This window comes from Xenopus laevis, chromosome 4L (genome assembly GCF_017654675.1).
Source record: "Xenopus laevis strain J_2021 chromosome 4L, Xenopus_laevis_v10.1, whole genome shotgun sequence".
Lineage (NCBI taxonomy): Eukaryota > Metazoa > Chordata > Amphibia > Anura > Pipidae > Xenopus > Xenopus laevis.
The window spans coordinates 24,460,832-24,476,671 of NC_054377.1; positions in this window are offsets into that span (position 1 = coordinate 24,460,832).

Genomic DNA, 15,840 nt, shown 5'->3' on the forward strand with positions numbered 1-15,840 from the left:
ATTTTTAAGTAAATCTTGCCCTTTTTACATCTCTTGCCTTGAGCCACCATTTCGTGATGGTCTGTGTGCTGCCTCAGAGATCACCTGACCAGAAATAATACAACTCTAACTGTAACAGGAAGAAGTGTGGAAGCAAAAGATAGAACTCTGTCTGTTAATTAGCTCATGTGACCTAACAAGTATGTTTTGTTTGGTATGTTTGTGTGTACAGTGAATTGTACGATCCCAGGGGGCGGCTCTTATTTTTTAAAATGGCAGAGTTCTATGTATGAATGGCACATACTACTAGAAAAGTATTTTATTATGATAATGGTTTATTTACATGAAGCAGGGTTTTACAAATGAGCTGTTTTATGCAATATCTTTTTATAGAGACCTACATTGTTTGGGGGGTATAGTTTTCCTTTAAGGGATATTGTGGACCACCTGGTGCATTTTTTTGTGTGGGTGAGGTATATAGGCTACCCCTTGAGGGTATTATGGACTGTTTGATTTAATTTAATATAATATGGAACCCATTATAACCCTTTCTGTTATCCAGAAAGCTCCAAATTACTGTTTTAAAATTTGATTTTCTTTTTCTCTTTTATAATAAAACAGCACCTTTTACTTAGTTCTAAATATAGTTCTAAGAATATAATTAATCCTTATTGGTGGTAAAACAATACTTAAGGTATGGAGATCCAAATTACACAAAGACCCTTATCCGGAAAACCCCAAGTCCTGAGCATTCTGGAAAGCTGTATCTGTAAACAAAAAATACATTATCATTTTTGCACCATATACAGAGTTTAAGGATTATTTATATGGGCTACTTACAGTAGTGCAGGGTGTAAAGTGCAATTTCACATGCAATTTGTCATTATTTGTTATCTGGAATGCAGTGTTTTACCCACAATTCCAAAATAACTGCAGCCACTAGGGGGAGCTGCACCTGATGTGTCTACACACAAATTTAAACAATTGTGCTGAGTCAGTGAGAGTCAGTTTACATTATCTTTGTCATAATGACATCTGTTAAGCGCAAGTATGCTACAAAAGGGTTACTGCCAGCTTGAAGGTAGTGTTATTATTACCAGCTTGAAGGAAGGTTTACAGTAGCCCCAAAGAGCAGCTTTGGAAGCAAGTGGCTTTATTGAATGGTGTCAATAGCCTCCATTTTTGCGTGGCTGGTACGGTGGTACTGTTTTCAACATATGTTCTACCGATGAGCCAGTAACAATATACTTATCCTTACTAAAGCAAAGGGGATTAAATTACAAAGAATAAGACAGTGATTACCTCTTCTGAACAATGGATATTATTAGGCGGAGACCAATGCCTAAAGTGGTGCAATATTAACCTCTTTATAACCGTGCCTTGTGTGTACTTGTCATGCTTTAACAGGTCTGGATTGGAATTCAAAATAAGCCCTGGCATTTCAAGTACACAGAGTTCAAATTGCCCCATACCAGCCCAATAAATAGTGACTGTCAATGGCATTTTACAGCAGCCCCTCTGGTATTTGCCAAAATCCACAAATTGCCATTCCAGGCCTGTGCTTCCATCTGTCAGCCATTGAGAATGAGAAACCATTTACAGGAGCTCCTTAATAGACATACTGATCAATTAAGGGATATTGTTATTAAATAACTAGAACTTAAATGATACAATTAAATAGCTTTGCACAAGCCTTAGCAGTGTTCTTATATTTTATATGTTGATGCAGTTTGTAAGATCAAACCACCATGTATTTTGCCTCATCTTAGCCTCCTTATGTCTCTGACTCTCACCTTTAAATTAGCCGTAGGCATTAGTAGCATCTGTGCCTTTTTTTTAGGTATTTGGGAGAAAACCTATGTAGACATGGGGAGAACATACAAGCTTCTTCCAGACATTGCCCAGGTTAGCATTAAAATCAGGACATCAGCATTGCAAGGAAGCATTGCTAACTTAAGTGAAATATTTCGCAGTGAAAAAATGACTCTGTGGACCTGTCACCCTGACACAAACATCTGTTTAATAAATGTTTTTTTCAAATGAATCATGAAATCCAATTTCTATTTTTTATTAAAGCATTCATAGCTGTTGTAAGCTCATTTAAAAATCTCAGCTGTCAATCAAATATTGTCTGCCCCTCCTCTACGCCTTAGGCATAGAGGCGGGGCAGACGATCACTTTCACTTTCCATTTAACACTTCTTACTTCATTGCTCTCCACACATTCCCCCATTCCCTTCACCGTTTAATTGTGTAATCAGTGCATGGGGATGGACATTGGGTCCCCCATTCTGGTGCACAATCAAGATTCTTAGAGGATGCAAAGCTTTCCTTAATAACACAAAATGGCTCCTACCTGCTTGTTATAATTATGAATTCCCAGACTGAAGGACACAAGATTCAGATAATTTATATATTGTAATTAAAGTTCATTTTGCTTGACTAATGTGATAAAATCGGATTTTGAATATTTTTTTTGGGTGACGGATCTCCTTTAATTTGATGCATCTGTCAATATTTTGCATTTTTGAGAATTTTCAGCAAAGCAAAGTGGTTTAGATTCGCTCATGCTAACCACTGTTTTCCCCTTACAGGTAAAGTGGTAAATGTATCCTTATTGGAGACAAAAAATTCCTATTGGGTTTAATTCATTTTTAAGTTATTTTTCAGCAGACTTAAGCTATGGGGATCCAAATTAAGGAAAGACACCTTATCTGGAAAACACCAGGTCCCGAGCATTCAGATAACAAGTCCCATACCTGTAGTGAGATTAAAGGGAAAGTACACCAGAAACTAAAGATGCCCTTGCCATCACAAAGGACTCTTGTGCCCATTTCCACAGCCAGTAGCCCTTTGTCTACAGCCCCACATTCAACTCTGACTTATCTTCCAAAAAAGCATTATGCAACCCAGGACATTGCACAGCGTATGACTGGCATCGCAGGAGTAAGAAGGTCACACTAGAGGAATACGAGAGCAGTAAAGACTAAACAGACAGCAGCAAAAAAACATTAAATCCATCCATGCATACGAGGCCTCATAAATACTGGCAATTTTAACCCAGTTATACACAAAACAGCTGGTATATTATTTAGTGGAGACTACTCAGACTAGTCAGTATATCGGATCAAGCTCCAGCTGATTTTCTTACAGAGATAAAATTTGCCATTGTGGTTTTTTTTGCATTTCTGTCTTTTTCAACTATTTTGGGTTTTCCTATTTCTTTCTTATCATCTGTTCTCTGGAAAATAAGAAGTGCTGGTGCTCCAGGTCCTGGCTCATCCGGCCAGGTTACCTCCATGATGATGCACATATTTCTAGTTTAGTCCTGAACATCTCCATTTTTACTCTATTCATGGGCAGGCCTACCAGCATAGGCATTGGACCACCCGCTACATGAAGGTCTCAGAAGTTGAGCTTGTAAATGTAGGAAATATCAGTTATTTAAGATTCTTTATATTGTGTCAGTAGTTTGTATTCTACCCCTTGCAAGCAGTTTTTGGGTCTTACAGAGCACTTGTTTTTTAGATAGGGTTTATGATCCCCATTCGGAAGTTGGAAAGAGTCAGAAGAAAAAGGCAAATAATTCAAAAACTATAAAAAAAGAAAAATGCTTAGAATTAACCATTCTATAACATACTAAAAGTCAACTTAAAGGCAAACCACCCCTTTAAGTATTTGGCTGGCAAAAGTATTTTTCCACAGAGGATTAATTTCTTCTTGTACAACAGTAATCCTGCACATTTCAAGGAGAGAGCCAAGTAGAAAAAAAAAATCTGTTTTAAAGGACAAGTATCCCCTTTTCTCTCTGCTGATGAAAGGTGCTTACTTCAAACATTATTGCTTTTCAAACATCCTTGTTTCATCAGCATTTTGTTTTACAGTGGTGAATCTGTTGTATGTCTAAAGCTCGGTATATAAGTGCACATCTCAATGGATGACTTGACAGATCATATGATAAATGGGCTACACAAAATAGCCAAATTGGTCAAGCCAATCATTAAGCAGTCATGCGAATGATCAGATAAGGTGGACAGTTCATTACCCATTCAGCTGATTATTGTGTAAAGTGCTCATTGGCCAAATTAATTTTCCATGATTCTGTGCAGATTTCAATCCACAATGTGGACCCATACAAATGGGCATATGTCGACAGTTTGGTTGGAAACAAGGAAAATAAGGCTGAAATAAAAGAGGTGACTATAGTTACTTTTGTAGTCAGCTCCGATAAGGAGCTAGCTCTTTTAGGACATGTGCACCTACTGAGGGGTACAGGCAGCTGCTGATATCATAGAAAATCTCATGGTCATATACTATAATGTAAATTACTGGGATGAAGTCAGGGCCAGGATGGAAACAGAGCTAAAGCTGGGCCCTAGGAAATCTGCAAATCTCAAATTTACAAATTTCCTACTGAACCACATCCTCATAATAAGAAAAAACAATTGGCTCCCATCAAAATATGGAACCCTGACTAAACCCTACCATTAATCTAAATACTAAAACAGTTAAAGGGATACTGTCATGGGAAAAAACATTTTTTTCAAAATGAATCAGTTAATAGTGCTGCACCAGCAGAATTCTGCACAGAAATCCATTTCTCAAAATAGCAAACAGATTTTTTTATATCCAATTTTGAAATCTGACATGGGGCTAGACATATTGTAAATTTCCCAGCTGCCCCAAGTCATGTGACTTGTGCTCTGATAAACTTCAGTCACTCTTTACTGCTGTACTGCAAGTTGGACTGATATCACTCCCTCCCTTTTCCCCCCGAGCAGCCAAACAAAAGAACAATGGGAAGGTAACCAGATAACAGCACCCTAACACAAGATAACAGCTGCCTGGTAGATCTAAGAACAACACTCAATAGTAAAAACCCATGTCCCACTGAGACACATTCAGTTACATTGAGAAGGAAAAACAGCAGCCTGCCAGAAAGCATTTCTCTTCTAAAGTGCAGGCACAAGTCACATGACATGGGGCAGTTGGGAAATTGACAAACCCCGTAAACCTAAAGTGTTACACCATAGGACCTATTACTAAAAAAACTATAGGCCATCTCACACAATGGTGATAAACACATTTCAAATAATTTGGGTATTTTCAGCAACACCGTTAAGAGGGATCAAACTAAAACTGATTTCATACTGAATCAATAAACTGGCCCAGAAATATGGACAAGCTAACTCAAAGGGGTAACAGATGTACCTAGAAACCATAAAACACACAGCAGAAGACCAGTCTGTTCACCATTAGGGGTTGCATATAATATATAACTATAGTCAAGGTTCTACAGATTACATTATATATATGATATAAATGTTTATGAGCAACTGAAATCATTCGTTTTCCATAGGATGTTAGTATTCAGTGGAGCTCAGCAACTGCGCTGAGCACTAACACCCATCTAAACAATTAAACCCCGTTTGCACCTTACATACAATGGTTATTGATTTGGCCAATTCTGTGTATTGTAAAAGTTACAATTCTTGGTAATGTTTTCTGCTCAGTAATAATAATAAGAGAACAGATAAGGTTGACATGACACTGTAAGAAGAACATACACAACACATACACCCTGCCTGTTGAATTAGTTTGACTGCTTATAGTTGTGAGTTAAAAATAAACTTTTTATTATCATCTTGAGCATATATTTAGAAACACACACACAAACAAAGACGTTTATAAAGCCAAGTAGCACACCATGCTCAGATGACCCCCTGGTACTTATTAGCATTATTTCGGAAATGCAAACAGGAAGAGGGCAAAGAGCGTGCTTATAATTCACAGCTGCGCACACAAACATCCTGTACAGAAGGCAATATTTAATTACTAACTACTTCATGAAAGGGGGAGTATGTCAAAACTGTTGAAAAGCAGGGGTAGATAACTTGAAAAACTTTTATTAAAACATTTGGAAGATATTGACTTACAGTAACCAATGAATACTGTAGGTATAATTGATTTTGGCCTGTGGTCACCTCTCAAATCACTGGACCTTTGCTGAAGTCACGTCTCATACATTTTTACTTGTTTAATAAGGGTCAATAAGAGGGTAAGCTCAGGCAAATTCAATAAGGGGCGAATTTTTGCCAGTGACCACTTCGCTATACTCTGTGCCACTTCTCCAGGCGTAAATTCGTTACCACTACGCTAATTCACTAAAATGTGAAGTTATGTCTCAGCAGCCGAATGCTTCGGCTGGGCCAGCATTTCATAGTGAATTTTCGCTAGCGTTCATTTCTGCCTAGCGAAACTTCACTAGTACTCTTGTGCTTGTTAATTTGAATAGGGCGGGTACCTAAAAGTCATATGGGCGTCTTTATTAGTAATGTTGGTGCAAATGCACCATTTTTTGAAATACATGTCCAGTGAACCATAATAAAGACAAACGAGATCCTCTAATGCTCTAGACATAAGCCCACCCTTAAACAAATGTGGAATGACCCTCAATTCAATGAATTTGAAGTAAATATGAAGTCGTAGTATCCTATTTGATGGTCGAAGTGTCCAAAAATCACTTTGAATTTCGATTTTTTTTTACTTTGAAAATTCCCTCGAATTCACTTCGACCCTTGATAAATCTGCCCCTTAAAGACTACTACTACTAAACCATTCCCCGCTTGGAGCCTTTGATCTTGCCACTTAACATGTTAATTGAAACTTTGTATCATACTGTATTATTACAAAAATGTTATATTGGTGACATCAGTTGTGAAACATAAGAAATAATAAGTTCCAATATACATATGATAACGTTATGACAGTAATGTCTAACCTGCAGTCCTTCCTGTAAACAACTGCTAATATACACACTTGCGTGTATACCAAAACATTAATTAATCAGGGGACCAGGGTATGTGCATTGATGAAACCCCTCTCTTTTATATGATAGTAACAGCTGCTATTATCCCATGTTTAGGATCCTGCTGTTTCTAATTCACCTGGAGTCTATCAGAACAGACATGGCAAGAGTCAACTTGGGAGTCCCTTGACCTGTATATGAAACCCATGAGGCCAGAAGAATTTAATATTCTTCCCAAAACTACCACTGAAATGAAACTTCTAAAATATAATAATGAGTTGTTGAATATTTGAGTAAATCATATACAGGTTTACGAGAATCGACATAGGTCCCATGGCCACGGCAGCTGAACTAGCTGTTCATACTGCGCTTGTCATTGCTCAGTCAGTGATGTTGTGGTTGACCATACTGGCATCACTTGAAAAAACTGCTGCGTTACAGGAATCAATATAAAAATAGTTCCTGTATGGCTCATTCAATGTCTTCCATGAATGTTAAAAAATGCAGTTTATTACTGAAATTACTTTTAGGCCAAATTATACAACTTCAGGTTTTTCAGCCTAAATTTCATAGACTGACATGGTACAGGAAATGGTATACGTTATCTGGAAACCTGTTATCCAGAAAGCTCTAAATTATGGGAAGGCCATCTCCCATGGACTCCATTTTAAGCAAGTAATTCATGTTTTCAAAAATAATTTTCTTGTTCCCTGTAATAAGAAGGCAGTGCCTTGTTCTTGATCCCAACTAAGATATAATTAATCCTTATTGGAGGCAAAACCATTCAGTTGGTTTTAATTAATGTTTAAATGATTTTTTAGTAGACAACATATGGAGATCCAAATCACGGAAGGATCCCTTATTCCGAAAACTCCAGGTCCCAAGCATTCTGAATAGACAATCCCATACATGTAATCAGGTGATTAATGCTTAAATTTCCAAGCCATATGGATTCCAAGCCAAAATAGACGGTCCCAGGGTTATAGTGATTACCCACCTGTCATGAAAGAAAATGCCCCAATTTGCACTAAATCTTGATGATTATCTTAAAACAGATTACCACCAGCAGCAATTGTTTTCTAGCATATAAACTGGTGACAGAACAAAATGGGCATTTTGTCTCAAAACTGGCAGGTAGGTTGCTGGTATTTCTGTTACCAACTACTAAAACAAAATAATTCTGAGTCGCGTAGTCAATGTATAGTTAATTGTCAAAATAGCACCAGTTTTGTGCAGCTTTAATCCAAATATAGTTAATTAGTGATTGTCCAATGATGTAGGACAGGAAGTTGCACTGGTCGCTGAGTGGTGGCTGTAGTTGATTATCCAGGGGTGGGACAGCTAATTATTCACATTGTGTTTAACTGGAACTACGTCAGTGATCTTCAAGGGATCATTTTGCTTCCTGCTCGACAAACTAACCCAACTGTTCAGAAATAATATTGTATCCGGAGCGATAGCGTAATCAACAGCAATTCGCTGAAATATAATAAATATAATAAATATAATAAATTAAATGTATTTTTTTGGCTACTTCGACCATCGAATTGGCTACTTCGACTACGACTTCGAATCGAACGATTCGAGCTAAAAATCGGTCGACTATTCGACCATTCGATAGTCAAAGTACTGTCTCTTTAAAAAAACTTTGACCACCTACTTCGCCATCTTAAACCTACCGAGCACCTATGTTAGCCTATGGGGAAGGTACATGATTACTCTTTACAAGTACATTAGAGGACATTATAGACAAATAGCAGGGGACCTTTTTACCCATAAAGAGGATCACCGTACCAGAGGCCACCCCATTAGACAAGAAAAGAAATTTCATTTGAAGCAACGTAGGGGGTTCTTCACAGTCAGGACAGTGAGGTTGTGGAATACACTGCCAGATGATGCTGTGATAGCTGATTCAGTTAATGACTTTAAGAGGGGCTTGGATGATTTTTTGGACAGACACAATATCAAAGGCTATTGTGATACTAAGCTCTATAGTTAGTATAGATATGAGTATATATCATTTATGTGAAAGTAGGGAGGGTGTGTGTATGGATGCTGGGTTTTCATTTGGAGGGGTTGAACTTGATGGACTTTGTGGTTTTTCAACCTGATTTAACTATGTAACTATATATGGTTACATGGGTACCCTTCTGAGACTATAGCCCCTCCCACCACTGAGAACTCCAAAGTCCCCCTTTTTCTCTAGAAGGTGACTGAACATCATCTTCTGTAGGTGGTCACCGACTGATCAATGTACTGGGTGTATTTTATACACAGAAACAAAATACATTTGTAGAACCAATGTTGTACTGTTTATTGCTGTCTCAATGTTACAAATGTTTAAATAAAACCTTATTTTTAAAGGTGAACAACCCCTTTAATATGGGAGATCTTCTAATCCCCATGTATATCAACAGTCCACTTAAAATCCCACTGAGAACAGTGAGGGAGGCAATCGTGCACCATGTCTGGTTGACTTGGCTCAATATGTTCTGCGAAAAAGGTCATTTGTGTCCCTAAAAAAAATCTATCAGTAAGTTTAACAGCTGGCCATTAGCTCTGTTGGGAGAATTAAGCTCTAATGGACACCAGATATAGCAACAGCTATTTGTAACAGGGAGACCGTTAGTCTGGTTTAATATCAGACATCTGTTAAAAGCGGCTAAATCATAGCATGTTCTTATTATAGGTAGCAGCACTTAGAACATGCACAACAAAGCCTCTTATTATTGCTTAGCATGCAGTTTCTGTCCTACCTTTGGCTGGCCACTTGCCTTGTATGGCTGTAACTTACACACTATCACTTCTTCCCACGGCAGCCGAGGATGCCGCACACTCATGGTATGAACCGAAGAAACACACTGTATGCTGCTAGAAGGTATTCAAGCAATAGATTTTCATTATTAGGAATATATATCTAGCACCTCTTCCTTATTACAAATCAAATTATATATTATGTACTTGTACATTTTTGAAACTAACATTATAATTATACCTAAATGAATCATATATTTTCGCTGTTATAATGCACATTAGTGTGTATATTAAAATTAATTTTTATTATTTGAACTCTATTTAAACATATATCTGATTGTTATCCAGACAGCTCCGACTTACAGGAAGGCCATAGACTCCATTATAATCAAATAATTGAAAATGTTTTTAATGATTTCCTTTTTCTCTGTAATAATAAAATAGTACCTTGTATTTTATTCCATCTAAGATATAATTAATCCTTATTCGAGGCAAAACAATCCTATTGGAGATCCAAATTATGAAATTACCCCCAGGCCCAGATCGGACCTAAGACAGCAGCCACGGTGGGCCCCAGGCCCCCCAGTCCGACTCTGATTATCCCTTATCTGGAAAACCCCAGGTCCCAAGCACCTGGGATAACAGGTCTCATATCTGTAATGCAACTACTTCCCTGTTGGCTATGGTGCAAATGTTGTACTCCCCCTCCTTATCTCCTGGCAGCATCACCTCTGCACTGATCCCCTACTACCAGGGGGAGGACCCTGTTGCAGTAGCACCCCCTGCCCCATCCCAGTATTTACTCCACAGCATATTATTAACAGTCTAATGTTTACTAACATTGGAGATAAATATCTGGAGATTTCTGGAGATTTTGCCTATAGCAACCAATCAGCTCTTTGCTTATGTTTTCTAACTTATAGATGGCTGTTTAAATCTAATTGCTGTTTGGTTGCCATGAGCAACATCTCCAGAAATCTCTCCAGATATTTATCTCCAACAAAGTACACTTAATGGGGTTGTTTGTGGGCAATTCTGCATGTCACAGGCTCATAGAACCAACAAATTCAACTTTGTATTTTAAGGTCCCCATAGAAGCAAAGATTTCTCTTGCCGAACGACCGATTTTAGCGAAGTCTGAGCAATCCTTCGAAATTATTGTGCGGCTAGTGGGATTCGAACAATCGTACATCTTACGATTTTTCGGCCGACATCTGTCAGGAAATTGATCGGCCAGGTTAAGAAATCTTTATCGGTCCCAGTGCAATCTATCTATGTTTGCAGGGCCAAGCAGGCAGCTCCCCTTTGTTTTCCTGGCAAATTGGTATTTTTAGTTGATGGACAATTCGTACGATCGTACAATCGTTCCGAAATAATCGTGGTCTCGCAATGATGATCGGATCTTTTAAAAATCTCAACATCTATGGCCAGCTTTAGAAATATATAGGCTGCTAACATTTTAAGCAAAAAAGAAAAAAAGATATAACTTCAAGTAAATCATTCATTGAATGTGGCAGGGATTGTTCAGACAGAAATTGCTGCTTTGCTGCGCTGCCAAGACACATCGGGAATCTGAGAAGAAGAGCTGATTTTAACATTCAGGCTAGAAATTGTAAATTACTATGGGCAATTTCCATAAATATCAGCAGAAAGTAGAATTTATTTCTATTCATTTATGGCTTATAAATCAGCAGGGGAAGGAAGTGTCAGCCACGGCTAAACTATGGCAGGATGAAACAATAAGTACCTCTTGTGATTTTTGGTTTTGCCAATGTAAATGAAGCTTGGCGGGTTCATTAACAAAAGTAAGTGGAGTGTGGAGTGTGAAATGTGCTCTACCCATAATGCAGCAGAATTACAGCAAATTTAGTATAGTACATCACACGTCCATATGATTTACCAATGCAGCTGCAAATTAGTGGACACAAGTACCTTCAAAGAATGGAGTTTAAAGCAAATGGAGTTTAATGAGCTTTAACACCAATAATCCAATCATAATGTTTGTTTAAATAAACATGTTGAGTGAGGACTACATCAACTGACCTATACTTTTATAATACTTCACTAATAATAACATTGTGGCCATGTATCATTTTAACGGCCAGGGTGATAACATCCAGACGGCACCCAGTCTTGCCCTCCATGGGGCCATTAGGGATACAGCAGCATGGTATTTAAAGGAACAGTTTAGTGTAAAAATAAAAACTGGATAAATAGATGGCTGTGCAAAATAAAAAAATATTTCTAATTTAGTTAGTTAGGCAAAAATGTAATATATATATAAAGGCTGGAGTGACTGGATGTCTAACATAACAGAACAGAGCACTACTTCCTGCTTTTCAGCTCTCTATCGAGTTAGTCAGCGACTTGAAGGGGGGCCACATGGGACATAACTGTTCAGTGAGTTTGCAATTGATCCTCAGCATTCAGCTCAGATTCAAAACAGTTATGACCCATGTGCCCCCCCCTCAAGTCTCTGATTGGTTACTGCCTGGTAACCAATCAGTGGAAAAGAGCTGAAAAGCAGGAAGTAGTGTTCTGGCTATTATGCTAGACATCCAGCCTTTATACATTACATTTTTGCCTAACTAACTATATTAGAAACATTTTTTTATTTTGCACAGTCTATCTATTTACCCAGTTTTTATTTTTATAATGATTTATTCCTTTAGAGTAGGGACACACTGGACGATTTGTCGCCAACGTTTTTAAAAAGCAAATCGCGGCGACATATCGCTCGTTTTGTCTCTGAACAAAAACAAATGAAAGACGCCAGCTCCTGTGCCCACAGCGCGTTTGTGAATCGCCTGTAGCTCCAAAACGCACTGAGACCCTTTTCCGAGCGATTTATCAGAAATAGCATGTACTTAGAAAAGCACTGAAATCTCCTAGACACGCATACAGATAAGTAGCAGCAATTGTATTCAAATTACAATGCGAACACAATGACGCAAGAACGCAAGCACGTAAAGACGCCAGGTTACAGCGGGAAGCACAAACCGTTTCCGGTTTGGGTGGAGCACGTACCGAACAGAGTAATGGGATACAAATCGCTCTGTGCCAATAGTCGCTGTGAATCGTCTGTTTAAAAAAGACGATCGTCTTGTCGCCGCGATTTACTTTTTTAAACGTTGGCGACAAATCGTCCAGTGTGTCCTTACCCTTAAGGTAAGGAGAATGGTGGATATGAGTGTGAGTGCAGACACAGGTGATAGGGGAGGTGCTATGCCACTGGTTCTGTGTATTACCTCTTTATGTTCCCTCATATGTTACAGTATTATGAATACAAAATGCAATCAGCATTTCCATATAAGCCAGTGCTTACAAGATAGAGGACAGCCTCAATGAAAAGAAAAAATGGTGTTGTTGTTTTTTTAAAAAATTTTTAGTTGTCAGGCTTTTGGATGAGGCTGAGATTCAGCCCAGTTTGTGTGGCAAAGTCTCAACACAGCAATTATGCCTTTAAGACAGGGACAATTATAAAGTAGCTTGAAGGCAGCTAATGATAACACCAATGACATCACTAAAGTAGCAGCACCTGCTGAACAAACTGAAGCAAACAGTGACTTATCCACAAATAGGTTGTTGGACATCATGGTTCGTTATGGCTCAGCAAGTCATCAAGAAAGCAGTTTCCTCCAGTTCCTCCTTTGTGTCAAACCAGATCATGAGAGGAGGACTGTGTGTCCCTCAGCCTGTTAGTTAAAGGAACAGTAACACCAAAATATGTAAGTGCCTTAAAGGGCATGTAAAGTCTAAAATAGAATAAGGCTAGAAATGCTGTATTTTGTATACTAAATATAAACATGAACTTACTGCACCACAAGCCTAATCAAACAAATGATTTATGCTTTCAAAGTTGGCCACAGGGGACTGTCATCTTGTAACTTTGTTAAACATCTTTTCAAGACCTAGTCTGTGCACATGCTCAGTGTGGTCTGGGCTGCTTAGGGATCATCATAAACAAAGCTGCTTGAATTCTGCATGGCTGGGAAGTAAGGTGGGGGCTCCCCCTGCTGTTCATAAGTATGATTGTTTCCCTGCTCAGCAGTTATAGACCATCTGACAATTACTATCTACAGCAGTAAATGAAGGGAGAATTTCACTGCATACAGTCAGGTTTGTTATAAAAACGGTACACATTTTTTTAATTAAAATATATTAAAGAAAGTAAAAATGGGATTTAATTTTTTTGCCTTTACATGCCCTTTAAAGTAATGAAAATATATTGTACTGCTGTGCTGCACTGATAAAACTAGTGTTTTTGCTTTAGAAACACAACTATACATTATATAAACAAGCTGCTGTGTAGCCATGGCGGCAGCCATTCAAAGCTAAAAAAGGAGAAAAAGCACAGGATACACAGCAGATATCAGATAAGATCTGTAGCATACAATGGGATTCTTCAGAAAGTATCTGTTATCTACTGTGTATCCTGTGGTTGAATAACTGCCCCATGGCTACACGGTAGCTTGTTAATATAAACTATAGTAGTCTATAGAAGCAAACAACCCCGGTTGTACCAGTGCAGAGCAACAGTACATTATATTGTCATTCCTTTAAAATACTTTCATTTGTGGTGTTCCTTTAACAGCAACCATGTCACATACCCAGGTTCTGTTAGGATCAGGGTTGCCGGCTACCCAATCACCAGAAGTGCAGTGTTGGATTGGCCCGGTGCCGAGCCAGACCCCTCTCCCAGGGCCGGCCTTAGGCCAATTGGACCAATTGGGCCCCGCACCTCTGGGGGGCCCCGCACCACAGGGCAGCACAGATAATATTTCCCTCAGCACATGATGCTGCCTGTCCTGCCCCCAACTTTGAGAGTCCAGCCCATCCCCAAATCCATAGGTCTAGCCTGCCCCCAACTCTCATAGGCCCAGCTTTCCTCCAACCTTGATAGGCCCTGCCTGCCCCCAATCCAACCAAGCCTGCTCCCAAGCTGAATCGGCCCAGCCCCAAACTAATTGGCCCAGTCCACTCTCCTATTTCCTCCCTCTCTCTCTTACCCTGTGTGCCCCTATTATGTTACCTTGTCTGCCCCTTTCTTTTCTATTTTGTGCCTGTATGCCCTTATTTTCCTAAATACTTGGTGTGTCAGTAGCCAGCAACACTTTGTCTAGGGGCCCCGCCAACATGGTCCCAATTGGGCCCCACATGTGATAGGATCAGCCCTGCCCTCTCCCAATCTCAAGGACCTAAACAAAAAATAAAACTGCGGACACAAAATGGGCGTGGTCAAAAACATTTTGCAGCACAAAAAGGTTGAGGTATGCTTTAAGTAGCACAAGTACTAAATAATATATTCTTTTACTATTTCCCTTTTTTATTGTTGGACTCCTTCGCCAGCCTTAGGGCGCTGATCATTATTGGATAATCTGTTAGGATCAGTACTAACAATTAATATACAGAATCTATAAGTAAATGAATGCCACCTGGACAAACTGTGTCTAGAATTAGTGTCACTTTCCCTTTAAACAAAAAAAAATGTTTTCAGTTTTGTACCTAAAATAAATAAAAGCACCACAACAATGTGTGTACATAATTAACATGTAGATATCCATCTAATACAGCAATTATCACTGCAGCAAACAGAGAGCAGTAAAGCATGAATTAAATTCTCTCTCGGCAGGGGATCTAAGTAAAGAAAATATTTTACGAGAAATTCTTAAACAGCTAATTCAAAATCAAGCGAATAGGTTTGTGGGGAAGGTAGGGTTCCAGCATCAGATATCCAGCGGAAATGAAAATTTGCTATAAGCTTCATCATACTAAAATAAGACATTTTCTAAATATAATGAATTAAAAATTTTGACCAGTTTTTTAAATAATCAAGTTAATCTCCGCTCTCTCCATTTCAGCATCTCTCTTCATTGTCTTTTCATGCAGGAGTTGGGAGTCTGATAGGTCCAATGCAGCCTTTGAGGGGGGACTCATTTTGCCTAGAAGATATATTAGAGCTCATTCTTTTAAAGTCCCCAGAAATCTTTCACTAAATGCAGGATTTGAGCCAAAGTCAGCTATTTTGTTACATTTTATTTGTGCTTGAGTCGATTATTTTAGTAAGCTCTAACACATCTGCCATAAAAGGGAGTCCCCCCTGAAAATATATGGAATGTAAGGGCTGGCACAATGGTTCCGGGTGCAGGCGAATAAGGAATCAGAATAAGCAACGTTTGGGCTGATACTTGGCTTACTGTTTTCTACGGATCAGTCTGGCAGATAATGTGATATACGAACTGGGACAGTAAAATCATTTAGATAATAGCACAAAGGACGATTCAACCCCCAACCGCTTTG